This window comes from Chaetodon auriga, chromosome 5, assembly GCF_051107435.1.
Source record: "Chaetodon auriga isolate fChaAug3 chromosome 5, fChaAug3.hap1, whole genome shotgun sequence".
Taxonomy (NCBI): Eukaryota; Metazoa; Chordata; class Actinopteri; order Chaetodontiformes; family Chaetodontidae; genus Chaetodon; species Chaetodon auriga.
The window spans coordinates 12,717,280-12,732,540 of NC_135078.1; positions in this window are offsets into that span (position 1 = coordinate 12,717,280).

Sequence of the window (15,261 nt, forward strand, 5' to 3'; positions counted from 1 at the left end):
TAGAATTTCTAGATTGTAGTTCATCTTCTGTAGCGCACACCCACACTTCCACAGCCTCTTTTTAATACAGTGCTATTTTCAGTCATATAAGGTGTAATGCGCATGGAGGTCCAGACTATTCTCTGCAAGATCTCTCTCCCTTCAGGTGCTCTGACCAACCATTTGGTTGGTAGACTAGAGCAGCGACATGGGCACGACGCCTCACTGGCTTCCCACACGTAACCTCTGCCAATTGTGTTTGCATGGTTTCCCACCCAAACCAGACGGAGGTATAAATATACATGTCCTTATTTCTGGACCTTCAAAGTGTGTCTTCCAGCAACACACATGATAACACACACCAACACACATACCACAGGATCGTTCCAATTTTCTTACATGTGGCTGCCCAAGGAGACTAAAAACCCATCAGCCCTGGCCCCCTTACAAACCCCCTAAGTCGTTGGCAGAGGCTGTGAAGTCTGACAGCAGTGCCATGCTGGGGCCACAGCTCCATTTAACAGTGCCTAGAAACATGATGACCTGAGCCTGCAGGCTCCTGCTGGACGTCAAGAACTTTCTCATCAGATGGTGCAACAACTGAAACCCATCCCTTCAGTCAGAGTGTACGTCTCGGTCTCAGTAACAGCTTTACCCCCCTTTTGCACCGATGAAGGGAAATGAAGCTAATTATGGGCCCTCCATCTGCAGTGAGGGTGCGGATGCAACATGCATGAGCATCTTGGCAGGGAATCAAGATAACTACAGGCTATGGAAGAAACTCTGGTAAAGGAAAATAAACAGCATAGCAAAATGTTGCATTTAGCTGTTACTCTGCACTCTGCAGCTGACACCCATGTAACCATGCTTCAAACATACAATACACCAACAGCCATTTTTGAGATGGACCTAACCCTGATAGTCTTCAAGTAAAACCTAAGTACCGAGCATAGGTCTATCTCAAAGAGGTTTGGAGGTGAATATTTTTGGATAAAAGAAACTACTATTCGTTGCTATCCACCTAACAATTTTAATGACAGAAAATCATTTTAATTGTTGCAGAATATCATTTTGGTTTTTTAGTTTTTTTGGACTTGGTAGACCTCATGACACACTAAGCTCTCCAGCAAACTAAAAGCTGCTTTAAAAAACTAATGCAAATCCAATGCTTTTTTAGCAGGGGAGAGGCAGGTGTCACTGACTGCCACTTCCAAAGCAGGTTTTAAACTGAAAAGTCAAGGAGATGTAAACCAGCCAGAGCAGTTGTAAGCTTTCCAGTGTAATTTGCTGAGAAACCACGCAGCACGACTTCCAGAGTGCACAGCCCAGCTGCTGAATCTTCAAAATAGCAAATATTAAATGCATAAATAAAACGTTATGAAATAATCATATTAATACAGAAGTCTATTTAAAAATTAACCAATACATTATGAAAAAAAGTCTATAAATTATTAACACTCAACTCAAATGTTATTTTTTTTTTTTACTGAATTCAGTGTAAGAAGATGGACCAAAAGAGTGGAGTCTCTTTGGTCGTTCAAGTTAACGAAAGCTAGCTAACGGCTGCTGACAGGCTGGTGGCATGTGTTTGGCTGAAAGGTGAGCGGATCAGTGACAACTAACTCTTACAAAATGACATGAAACAACAGTGCACCATCTCATACATAGAGAGGTGGTTCCTCCTCTGTGATTCAGGCCAGTCCAATGGATGTGCCTGACGGGCGAACAAAGTCCTCCAAAATGAATTTTTTCACAGGAGAGAATGAACCCAAATGCTGAACTCAGACATGGAGACAGGAGAAATATATATATGTAAAAAGCAGATGGTTTAATGAATGGTTCAAAAAGTGCAACGGATGAGGGTAGGAGATCCACACACAGAAACTGGTGAGTTGACTGGGAGTGAAGAGACAGGAAGAGTGTATCCAAATCCAGATTACTCATGACAAACAGACTGACAGGGCATGGACTGGAAGATTGGGCGCCTGAGCACAAAAGACAGCAATCAGGAAGGCAGGTAAGCAGACAAGGCAAAGAGGTAGCAAAAATACTTTGGCTAGATCTCAGGAGTCTCAGACATTACCACGTGGATGAACAGACAGCTCAACAAATACTGGGTGGAAAGCCTGTCCTTAAATAGTGTGGCAGCAGGTGAGTCTTGATGACATGATTAGAGGCAGGTGCACCCTGCAGTTAGACACACACGACAGACAAGGGAGACACAGACAGGAGACACAAAGGCACAGGGCACAGGGGGACAAAAGAGAGGGGAAACTGCAGAGCCCAACAGAGCCACAAGTTACTTCATCTGTAACTGCCCTCAGAACGAGACGTCAGTGTTTTGTGATCTGACACCCCTATCATCAGGAAAACATCAATGTCAGTATCCTCCAAAGCTGTTACAAACCATCGTTAAGATTTGGTTAAGGTTAGAGGAAGCGCATAATGTAAATGAAGAATGAGGAATAATGTAAGTACACAACTCCATAAAATATAGTTTAGTTTTTTAATGCAGCAATCATGTTATATGACATACTTACAATAATAACCATTTGGTTGAGGTTAGGAAATGATGGTGGTCATAGTTTAAAAAAAAAAAAAAAAAAACCCAATGTGTTGGCTCTAAGTAGGAAGTGGGAAATGAACAGTGGTCTCCTGTGGCAAAGTCCCACAGTTCGCTGACCCATCTATCCACCCTGACCTCCTCCTAATGCACACTTTATGGTTTCTTTCTCAATCGACCATAATCATTACTCCTACAGCTGCTACAGTGCTTTGGTGCTTGACTGTAAAGGAATGTTGATTTTGGGCATTTGCTGATAGGACTGATGTTGTCTCTTCTGAGGGGTGGGAGGGCAGTCTGAGGGTCACGAGTGTCCCAAAGCAGAATCAATATAAAGAACAATTCAATAAATGTAAAGGGATGATTGGAAAAATGGTTCTAGCACCGGGGGTCATAAAGATAAACAATAAGTACAATATTGTCGATCTGCTGACCAGCTTGAGTGCTTTCCAGTGGCGGTCACCAGTCCTGCTTCACCTTTGGCCAAGCTTATTTCATCATTATTACTATTGTTAATATTTTATTTTTATTTCTTTTTTCCTGTACCATACTCACATTCATCCCTTTTTCTCTTTCTCGTCACTCTTATGCTCAACCACGCAAAATGGCAGACTGAAACACAAACACACACACACACACACACACACACACACACACACACACACACACACACACAAACACACAACCCATAACCTCTCCCGTTATTAAGTGAATGTCACCAGCATACAGTAATTGTCCTGAACAACAATAGTAAAATAACATAACCGTCAGCTGATGTCATACTAATAAGATGAGGCTTAATAAACACTGAATTGTTTGTTAAATTCACAAATTCTCTGCATTTATTCATATCATTTGTCTAATAATATCTTACACCTTTTAAATATGGCCACCCTTCATTCCATAATATAATGTAAATAACTGTCTTTCATGAGTTAGATGCAAAAGACAGTACTGAGAGCAGCAGTCAAAGATAAAACCAAAAATCCTATCTAGCGTCTCTTGAAATTCACTGAAAGATTTAAACAAAATAAAGGTCAAGCAGACTTTTTTCTTTGCTGGTTGAAAGATCATGTAACTTAATTGGAAGAAACATAGTTAACACTTCATTCCTAATACTCCTCTCTAGATTTCATGTAGCTCTGTTTACCCATGTAAACTTTCTTCAAAGTAAGCGAGCTTAAAAGCAGGGAAAACAACGAATCCCCGCCTGTTTCTGGATGTCTCTCTATTCACTGAAAATGACCCGCCTTCATCTCCTAATGCAAATTCTAGCAGACGCTCCATGTCTCCTCCAGAAAACACCAACCTTTGATCATAAGTAATAAGGCATTTTTTCCTTCACTTCAGTGAATGTGACTGAAATATTTGAGTTCGTGGCTCGAGGCGAAGGCTTATATGAGAAAGTTTAGGCCGCTCACTGCAGAGGAGTCCCAGACTTCGACAGAAGGGCTAAAAGTGGTTGCCTTCCGTTCTGCATACTAAACGTTCCGATGCTATCACGCTCTCTTTCTATCAAATCTCATTCCAACTCCCTCTATCTCTGTCTATTTATTTCCATCATTCTCTACCTGTCCTCCTCTTGCTCACCTTTACCAGCGCACAGAGACTATAATTCATGCTTGGAAAGTCTCTTTGAATAATATCTATGAGGATCAGCCACTCAAAAAAGTGTTTGATGTGTTTTGAGGCTGTTACACATTTCCACCGTTTGTCAACACTGCATGAAACTCAACCGAGAGGTCGGAAAAGTTGAAAAAGTATAGTTATCATGTGCAAGTTAAGTGTTTTAAGAAAACTGACTCATCAAAAAATAAGAAAAATAAATCATGCAATGTTGGACTACAATTTCCCATTCAAGCAGTACTCAGTTGTGACTATGCTATCTGCTCTTAAAGTGTGTAGGATTTAGTGGCATCTAGTGGTGAGGTTGCAGACCGCAACCAACAAAACACAGATCGTCTTACCCTCCTGTATGGTGGCCAAGGTTGGTTTGTCCGAAGGCAACTGTAGAAACATAGTGGTGCAACATGAGGGAGGACCCACACTCTCTGCAGATATAACAAGTTCAACACTGTTCGTATTTTCAGGTGATTATATGCTAATGAAAACATGACTATGGATATTATATTACAATACTGATAATAGGCCCCCTTAAGTCCTACAAACTGGACTTAAGGTAGCTGGGGATGGGTCCAAATGCAAATGACTGTATCTTTAATACATAAACTGATGTAGATATGCTTATGGAGTGAGTGAGGCAGGCGAGGGTCAAAACCAGAAGGCAGTCCAATGCAAACAAACAAATCCAATGGGGAGCAGGCTGGAATCCAAACTCCAGTAAACAGGCTAAAGGTCAGACACAGAAGCCAGGCACGGGAAAGCAGGTACCTGATTCAGGTCTCAAGGTAACAGATAAACAGAATGCAAGTACAGAGGCTAAAGAGTCGAGACCTAACGCACATGGTAACTGACTTAACAATCTGGCACGAAGCAAAGGAAGCAGACCAGTACATACAGAGGCTGATGATGGAATGAGTTGGAGGTATGGAGGTGGGTGGGGGGGTGGGGGGGGTCCAGGCAGAGTGGATGACAGACGGGAGAGCAGGTGTGTGGTTGGGTGGGGCAGTCAGGTGAAAAGAGACAAAGTGTGAGGGCTGCTGGTGGACAAGTGAGAGAGAAGAACAGCACTGAAGAGCCTGGGAAAACAGAAACGAGGCTGGAGAGGAGGAACAGCAAGACAGAGTGTGACAAATATTTAATGGGTTACTGATGTATTTACTATGTAATTCATTTCATCACATGCTCACATTTCATCTCTGGTTTATTTGCCTCAAACAGGCAATGCACTGGCTGCACAAATTTTAGCTTTAGGCTCACTAGCCTCGAACACATCAACTGTGTGTGTATGTGTGTGTGTGATTTTGCCAGTGTGATGACCCAGACTCTGTTATCTTCCACAGAATACTGGCCAAAGGCTGATTACACAGCATATGACTTGACACCTCTATCTAGTCAGACTCACCGGATGAGGACTGTGGGTATAAGCCTTCTGCCCTTCTGCTATCTGTGCGTTGCTGTTTTCAAAATCCCCATTACTACGGAAAACAACAACAACCTCCGAGCTAGCAACCTGCATACTGATCTATGCTGAAAATGGCAAGTTACCCTAACCCTGACCTGCTTGCTAACAGTACGAATGTAAACAAGCTAGCAGCTGTTACCCTTTCTTTTGCAGGGACATAGACATTTTAATGCCAGGGTTTGCCTCCCCATGTGTAAATGTTCCTCCTAAACAAGGTCCCCTGTGACTCCATTGCTGCACCCGGGCCTAGTGCCGGTCAACATTATTGTGGCTGGTTTAAGAGCCTTTTTTTCCCATATACTACAACGATAATGAGTGTAGTTGGACCTTACCCTGGCTCTGACACTGGGATGGGGAAATCTGGCCATCACCAATTTCAGTGGTCTCTTGAGCCAAATCCAGAATTGTGACTGTATTGGCTTTAGCCCCCAGAGCCCACTCAAAAGGTCATATCAGCAGGACCTTCATCCTGATCCTCTTTTAAACGATGAGGATCATGATTCTATTTTTGCCATTAGTGCTATCATAGCGTGAAATGCTGCTAAGGGATAATCTTTGAGCATTTTATATGGGAGTGGACTGAGAGTGAGGATTTCACCATCTGGGGAAGGTCAAAGTCTACGGCAATATCGCAACATTTGCACCACACTGAAAGTGATGCAGAATGTGATGCGTTGGACACAAGGTTGGAAAACATCCCCTAAATATCACGAGAGTGGAGTTATTGTCAGATTGACATCAATACTGAGAGCATTTGTCTAATGAGGACAGTCCTATGTGACTCACACTAAGGCTTTATCTAGACTCGTTATGTCCCTGGTAAGTCCATACGTCATGAAACTATTTGACTTCCTGGCCAGGAAAGAGGTGAGCTGTATAATTCAGAGGGGGATAATCTCGTGAACCATTTATGTGGGCTGAGCTGCTCATTATTTCTCAATCACGCCTGGATTTGGGAATGTAGAGTGGCAATTTGTTCTCAATCCTAATTCAGCCGAATTAATGCTGCACGTATGTTCATACCCAGGCCTGCACAGTGGAGCACAGAGTACCCACCAAAGCTGCAACTGGAGGCTGCAGAGCTTTTGCAGTAGATTAGGCTGATATCCAGTAGGATTTGGTGCTGTACACCTCATGAAAGCACTGTGTAAATGGGTCCATCTAATGATCCAACTTAATATGATTAAAAAGAATAAAGCTATATACACATGCTCTCCCTCTCTTTTTCTGTTGGTCCGTCCCTCACATACGCAAACACACTCACACACTGTATTACCGAAGGCCCCTCACATTACCCACTTCCATGCCAGTTTGTGCGGCAATTTGAGCCGATGTGTGGTTATCCTCGCGAGGCCAACAACACACACAGATTCCCATAATCTGCTCCAAACCAAATGTCCACAATCTGAGAGCAGGACTCTCACCACGCCTACTTAAAAAAACACCCAGCAGCACTCTAATCCACTGTGACATAACACACAAACACAAACCAGCCGGGATGAATGTAAAGTGATAAAAGTGAAAAGCAAATTCATGTACTTGAATACTATGAATGTACATGTACAATGAATTTATAATGTGTTCCTTTTTTATTCATTTCCTTCCACAATATCTTTGGTGTTAAAAGGTTTTAGCTGGGAACAAATTATTTGTCCCTCAAACAGTGCAACCAGCACGGTGATGCGTTTTTCCTCGTATTGTTTGCTGAAGCAGCTTGAGTTCCTGGAAGTGGTGCTCCTTTCCTTGTCGGCTCAGGAATTAAAGGCAATGCTCGATTTATAACTCTGTTTTTTTATTCGGTGGATGTCTCTGCAGCAGGACAATGAGGCAAATTGTATCTTGCACAGGAGCCAAAGTTTACATTTGTGAGATCTCCACTTCCTGTTGACCACATCAGTCGATGCTGAAAACAACTCTTAAGGGTGGCTTCTTTCTTTTTTAGCATAAACGGTGAATCAAACCAGCATCAAACCAAACCATGAAAGATGGACACACCACAAAACATAGAGCAGCCGAAGAACAACATGCTGATGAAGGTACACAACTCCGGGCTTATAATTAACACTGATTTTAAAAAAAGCTATTGATGTCGAAATGAACTTTGAAAATTTGCAGCACAAGCAGCCTACAGGTGTCTAAGCACATGTGCACAACATGGAACTGACAGACGGGAAGTCAATCATTCAAATGGTAAATGACTGACAGCAACAGATTACCATCACCTGGTGGGTGTCTTCACTACACATGATGGATGTTGAGTTACACAAACTTTAGATTGAACTGTCACTACAGCTGAAAGGTGCGTGTTGATATCTATGAACAAACAACATACCCCTTGTATATCAAGACAGAAAATATCCATGACGGACTTTTTTAAATCGTGCGTGAGGTGAACGCTGGTGAGGGGAGCAGCGTTCACAAAGCACAAAGCTTTCCTTCCTGTTGATTTTTGTGATTGTGTCGTTCCCAAATCGCTGCTCATGCCTGTAACCGAGTTCTTCTGTTCATAATGCGTTGCTGTTTTCAATAAAATAGTTCCTGACTACCATCACTGGATGTTTAGAAAAGGAAATGCTGCTTTCGTAAACTGGATGTAGGTTGAATCACCACTCAGCCGATGATATGGAGTACAAAAAAGACGACTTATCTATATGAAAATATCACGGAAGATCTCTTTAGACAGGACTATTAGAATGCAAAGTGTGAGGCTTTTCAATCAGACCAGCCACCCTCCAAACCCTTAAGCTACAGGATGAAATATAACACAGCTGGCTCGGCTGGTGTGGAGTAACATGTTGCATTAATGTACTCTCTCCTGCGAAGCCATCTTCACGGGCAGAACATGCTCTTAACTGGGAGAGCTTGGCAAGCCAACATTTCTTGATGTACCTCAGGGGCTTAGGGGGACTGATGTCCAATTCTTTACAGTTCCATGCCTCCAATTTTCACTCTCTAATGGAGTGAAACATGTTTCAGTACTAAGGAGTCCAAAAAAAAAAAAAAAAAGGAACTTCCGTTCCCCACAGCATTGGTCTATTTTCTCCAGTTGATTCACTATGAATAATTCTATGAATAAATGACAACGTTCCTTTAAAGCCATTTGACCAGAGCTTTACATTATTTTTTTCACTCTTAAATCCTGTTAATGCCACCATTAATATTTATTTATGTATTTACAGGATAAATGTAAACAAACAAATACCTCTTTCTGTCAACAGCAGTCAGGACATGTTTGCAATTCTTTCTCTACTTTTCACCAGGATTGGCACGCAATCACGCTCCTCCGCTGCCAGAAACCTGCTCGTGCCTCGCCACGGGGTGAATATGTCCTGCTGTTCATTCCTGTAAATATGACTGATTCCTTTTATTACGCACCATTGTGTACTCATTCATCGCTCAGGTTCTTCTAAATCTCCTCATTCTTGGGTTTAGACAGTGAAGAAAGAGGAAAGAAAAATAGAGAAAGGGAGGGAATGACTTGCGATGCTGTTTATTGCTGGAGTGACTCCAGCCCAACCTATCTCATTAGTCTGTTCGTGATTAAAAACTACTCTCAGGCTGATATCATTAACCTGCCCACACAACCATACACTCTCAATGGGGCCTTACAAACTAGCAAGAAGAAATGAGCTTGCGCCTAGTGTGTGAGCTCTAAAATTCACTCACTTTACTCACAGCTGCACCAACATAATCATGAGCCGTGGGTTTTATTTAGATACACTGGAAAATAAACAGGCGTATATATCACATATTGGTTTGGCGTGAACACTGAGTGGCCTGTGATAGGGTTGAAAGAGGACTTTCACCATCTATCAGCGATTATGGTGGAATCTATAGCCTTTTTCCCCACTGTCAGCCTTTATAATCCCTTCCTATGTTATCTGATTGCGACCCCAGTCACAAGCTTCTCGGTGTGAGATTACAAACATCTGGCGGGTCATCTACTCTCAAGCTGTTATGATAAAATTCAGCAGCAGAGAGGGCTTCTGGACAACAACGGGGGAATTTAGTGATGGAATATCCCACACAATCGAAGCCCTAATGTAATGCTTCGTCATCGCAATGAGATCCACCACCTTATGCACTGCTGATGTGGATATGTGATTAAAAAGTGTAATCTGAGAGGTTTGTATAGACTGATATGCAATATACCGCCTCACAGCCAGAGTTTCTCCTCTTTGCTGCATTTTTTTTTTCTTCAGGGTTATCTACTGTACTAGAATGTCAAATGTTGTATCTAGACAGCTTAGTGGGGAAAAAAAAAAAAAAAGAGAGAGAAAAAGAAAATGAGAAATATGCAAAATTGATCCTGGATGTTAAAGGAAAACACTGACATTTGTGATGAGAAGGAGAGTTATATGTTCCTCCTGAATTTTCTAGTCTATATACAGCCATTACCATCTCCAGATCAAAAAAGGTTGTTGAATCACATCCAACACATCTGACACGCAGGGTCTGGCTAAAGATCAAACTGAACACCAAATGCAGGATTGAAGCTTTTAAGAAACTTCTTGCAGGGCTGGGCTGTTATTGAAAGTTAAAGAGAACATTAGTGAGAGTTTACATTGCAGCTTATGAGCTAAATGTTACCATTGACATCAGTCTGTCCCCCACTTTGGTCCAGACTGAAATATCTATTAACTATTAGATGTGTGTCATTAATTTCATTCATGATTCCCAGTGGATGACCTTACCCAGCACCACCTGGCGGGTCTATATACAGCCATTATCATCACCACAGGTTCACTTTACAGTGAATGTTACGGTGTTAACGTGCTAAACTAAGATGGTGATTGTAGTTAACAATGCATCTGTGTAGCATTAGTATCACAGTCTCATTGTGAGCATGTTAGCATTTAGCACAAAGCACAGCTGTGCCTAAATATAGGCAGGGCTGAAGGCTGTCCTAATTCCTCCTATATCTCAAATCATTTAAAACTGGATAATAGCAAATAAGAATAAACATTTGCAGTGTGGATTATAATTCATTTTTTTCCTTCATTATATGCAGATCACAATCAGGCTGCATGTCCAGCAGAGTATTTTTACATTTTCCCAAAATCCAAAGGGATGCAGATTTGCATTACTAATTGTTTATCGTTTTAATTAGAGACAAAACAAGTAAGCAGATGTCCAAACAGCAACTGTGGCTTTGAGCAATTAATCACATCCCGAGTACTAAATCTGACTCTTTTAATTCCATTTTCCATCTACTTTCATCAAGGCTGAAAAAGGACAGATGCACCATAAACTGAGATTTTACACTTTGGGCAAAGCTGTGACTCCAGCCAAGCGAGTGTACTTCAATGAGCACCTGAGATACAAATTATGCATCAGTGCCCTCAACCCACACTGCTCCTTCTCCTTATAACAACTTCATAGACATTCAGGAAACAGAATTTCACGAACGCCAAATATAACTCTTGAGTGTGGCAGGAGAGTCAACCAAGGAAACTTTCAAATGAATCCACCTGCGAAGGCAGCCTTCAAGGTCTCGATCAAAATTTTACTGTTCCCTCACAGTAAGCAAGCACTGCAGTGCAGATGCAGAAGATTTTTCAGAAATGAAGGGGAGGGAGGCAGAGACAGGGTGCGAAGGAAAGAGACATTAATAAACAAATTGTGAATCCTCCATGTCTCTATCATCTAACCCTTTCTTTCTGTTATTCTCGCCCAAATCTAACAGCTGGTGGCACAAAAAGGGAGAGAGTTTGTTTTGATGTTTGTGCAGAGTTGAGGCAATAAATTGGACAGGGATTTAGTAAATCAGAATTCATTGCAAAAACTTTCTGATCCTGGAGGTTCAAGGGCTCTGGATAAACAAGACTGATTGTTTCAGAGGCATGCATATATTACCCCTATTTGAGCCCGAGCTATTACACACAGACAGCTAAGGGAATATAAGCCAGACTCATATCGAAACGCTTTTGCAGAAAAACATGGTTAGATCAGTGGAATTTTTCAAGCAGGCATTGAGAGACATTTCTTACCAAATGCTCAAGCCTTGATACATGACAGACACGATGTTAAATGTCTTGAGTCCTGCTCAAACAATATGCATGACAGAAGAGTTCGTCGGGGGCCAAAACAAAAAGAACAGCTGTCATGTTCCCTTTTCATCATAAACGTTACTGACAATAGCTGACAGCAAAATACTGAAAATATTAAGATTAGACTCAAAATATCACCGCCGTCATCATCTCCATCCTTCAGCATGACCTCAGAGTTCAGAGGGACTAAAAGCATCTCTAATAACACTGTGCAGAGGGTGTGAACAAGCCAAATTCACAACATTTAGCCACACACTTCTGAGGACTAGAAACTTAATATTTATGCAGTTCACATAAGGAACACCCGCTTAGTTCACCATCTTTCCACTGAGACTAAGCCTGCATTTAAGATCGTCATTTTCCAGAGAACCTAATCTCAGTGAGGTTATTTAATTTGCAAGCTTTGTCACTGCTAAAAGTCCCCTTTCAGACAAGTGGAAACTGCGTTTAGTAGCGGTAAGTATGATTTTTACTGCCCCATTGCACCAAATGTTCAGAATATACGTTGAAGGGGACGCCGTTAATGGGGTTGTTGATCAATACCAACGACTCAACAATTACCAGGTGCTGAGAGTTCTGGCCTTCAAAACTAGTGCGCCCTGTGGGATTTCAAGGCACTTCCACCCCCCACTTCCACTGCACTCCCACACACACACACACACTCACATGCACGCACACACGCGCACAAACAGACACCAATTTTAACTGCTCACTTCATTCAGAAGGATTTTAAAGCCTCGTTCCTCAGCCTTTTAGTGTAATGAAGTACTGCATTGTCCTTTCTTGCAGGCTTGTTTTGATGTGAAAATGTGAGTTTGTTGTTGAAGTCAATTACAGGGTGAATGTAGACGATGTGATGGGTCAGAGGATGCCATGTCAGAGACTTGTGTGGGAGGAGATTAGTTGTATTGATAGTGTAAATCCTGCTGTTTGCCAGCAAGGTCAGTAAAGAAAGTTCACTTAGTCAATCATTTAATGTCCATTTAAGTTGTGCTTTGTGAAAACCTTTCCAAGACAACATAGTTAGCTAATACTTTACCTCATCGACTTCAATTTCAAAAAAGTTGGGACAGGAGCAGCTAAAGACTGGGAAAGTCAAAAAACACCTGTTTGGAACATTCCACAGGTAAACAGGTTCATTGGTAACAGGTGAGAGTGTCATGATCGGGTATGACAGAGGCATCGTTTGCAAGACAGGAAGGTTTGCCACTTGAAGAATTGTGTGAGCAAATAATCCAACAGTTTAAGAATGTTTTTCAATACACAACTGCAAGGAATTTAAGGATGTCACCATTTACGCTCCATATCATCAAAAGATTCAGAGAATCCAGTGAAATCTCTGTGAGAAAAGGCCGAAAACCAACATTGAATGCTCATGAAATTTGATCCCTCAGGCTGCACTGCATTAAAAACTATCAGGAAAGGATATTGCTATATTAGCTCAGGGACACATGGGACAACCATTGTTGATAAACAGAGTTCATCACTGTATCTGTAAATGTAAGTGAAGACTCCTGAATTTTACCATGCAAAGAGAAAAGTAAATACCAACAACAACCAGAAACGCTGCAAAGTGGAACAGTGTGCTGTGGTCTGATGAGTCCACTTTTTGAATGTTTTTGGAAATCATAGACATCATGCCTTCTGTTTCAAGAAGAAAAGGACCATCCAGATTGTGACCAGCACAAAGTTCAAAAGCCAGCATCTGTGACGGTACGGCGGTGTGTTAATGCCCGTGGCACGGCTAACTTCCACGTCTGTGAAGGCACCATTAATACTGAAAGACTTTGGAGCAACATATGCTGCCATCCAGACAACAACACAATGCCGAGCCACGTACTGCATGTGTTACAGTTTTTACTGTGTTTAATTGAATGTTGGGTGAAAAGGATTTGCAAATCCCTGCATTCTGCTTTTAATTTCATTTTACACAGCATCTCAACATTTTTGGAATCAGGGTTGTAGATTTAAATTGGCAAAAAAATAAACATCTCGAGTTTGAATTAAACAAGAATCCGGCACATGAAAGACTTTGCGAACCTTCTCGTATCACCTCTACTCTGCTCAACAATTAGGCCAGTTGTGCTTCTCTGTTACCAAACCAACATTAGCGTAATTACAAATCCAATACAGGAAGCGTATCTGAGGTGCTGTCTAAAGAGTGTTTTCACTGCATCTCATGTAAGGAGAAAGACTGTGCTAACCATAGAAACAGCTGGAGCCACAACTGCTACAGGCTGTGAAAGAAGCTGGCAAGTTAATTTGTGTTTTAATTCTATTTATTTTTCACTTTGACAAACAATCACAATGAAAACTATCTCTTACTTTAAAGAGACAGTAATTGAAGATCTTTGCGAAAATGCACTGGCTACTCTGGTGAGTGGTCTGATTGTATCTTTTCAATTAAGTTCATTATGGAGAATAACTTTAACTCTAGTGAGTAACTTTTTTATAGGAACCATCTCTGTTATAAAAATGGGCCATTTATAGACATATATACAAATTAGCAACAATTCAGAAGTAGGACCTCTGGCAATCAGCACATTGATATAACAGCAACATCATACAACTACTTGAGCTCCGAAGAGCAGGTATGTCGGGCTTGTTATCTCGGAAACATCCAGTACGACAAAAAGGAACTCTGTTATCTAGTATGAAAACTGTATTCATGCTAAAAAGCCATTTATCAAGCAAAAAAAACAAGAAATTGCTGGTTCCAGGCTCTCAGATGTGAAGATTCACTACTTTATCATTGTTTCATATAACTGTAAATAAAATAACTTTGAGTTTTGCACATTGAATTTTTCACAATGTTTGGACTTATGAACAGTTGATTTATCAATGATTGAAAAATATAATCAGCAAAATAATTGTTGGTTGCAACACAACTTCATATAGACTTAATTACAAACTGTAAAATTTCTAACACATCCGTACACTTGTGCCCTAATTTATCTTGTCCTGGTTCTAACCGTCCAACAATAGCACCGTGGGACTATACAGCCTCCACTTGTCTCCTCCTCATCTTCACTGCCAGTTCTATACCGAATCTATGAGTGCATTGTGCAACATAAGCAACTCCTCCTCCCATGTTTCGGTGAAGTACATCTATTTTCTGTCGCAGCTGCGGATTAATTGGCTTGAGAGCAGAATGTCATTATTAATAGTATCAGACAGATCTCAACCCCTGGGATGAGGGTACAGTGGGAGTTCCATTACACTCTGCCAAGCTCCATCTACTACCTCAGTACACTGATAAAAACAAACCATTTGGATACATGTACCACATCATCACCATGTATGCCATATCAGATTGGCTCCATTTTTTTTTCCCATGAATGACTTACTGTGGCATATATACCTGCAAAAGCTTACAGCGGTGTGTCTATCAGAGTGTCAGACTCTGGAAAATTCTATTTCAGAGGCATCTGAGGAAGCTTGCATCCCTGATACACTGTAAGAAGTCTATTATGTGTTTGCTGCAGCCCATGTGCTTTATGTAACACTTGGGTGAAAGTTATTCTTTTGGTGTGCCCCACTGCTTATGATGTTTAAAAGATTATGGCCCCTTAAATACCACTCAT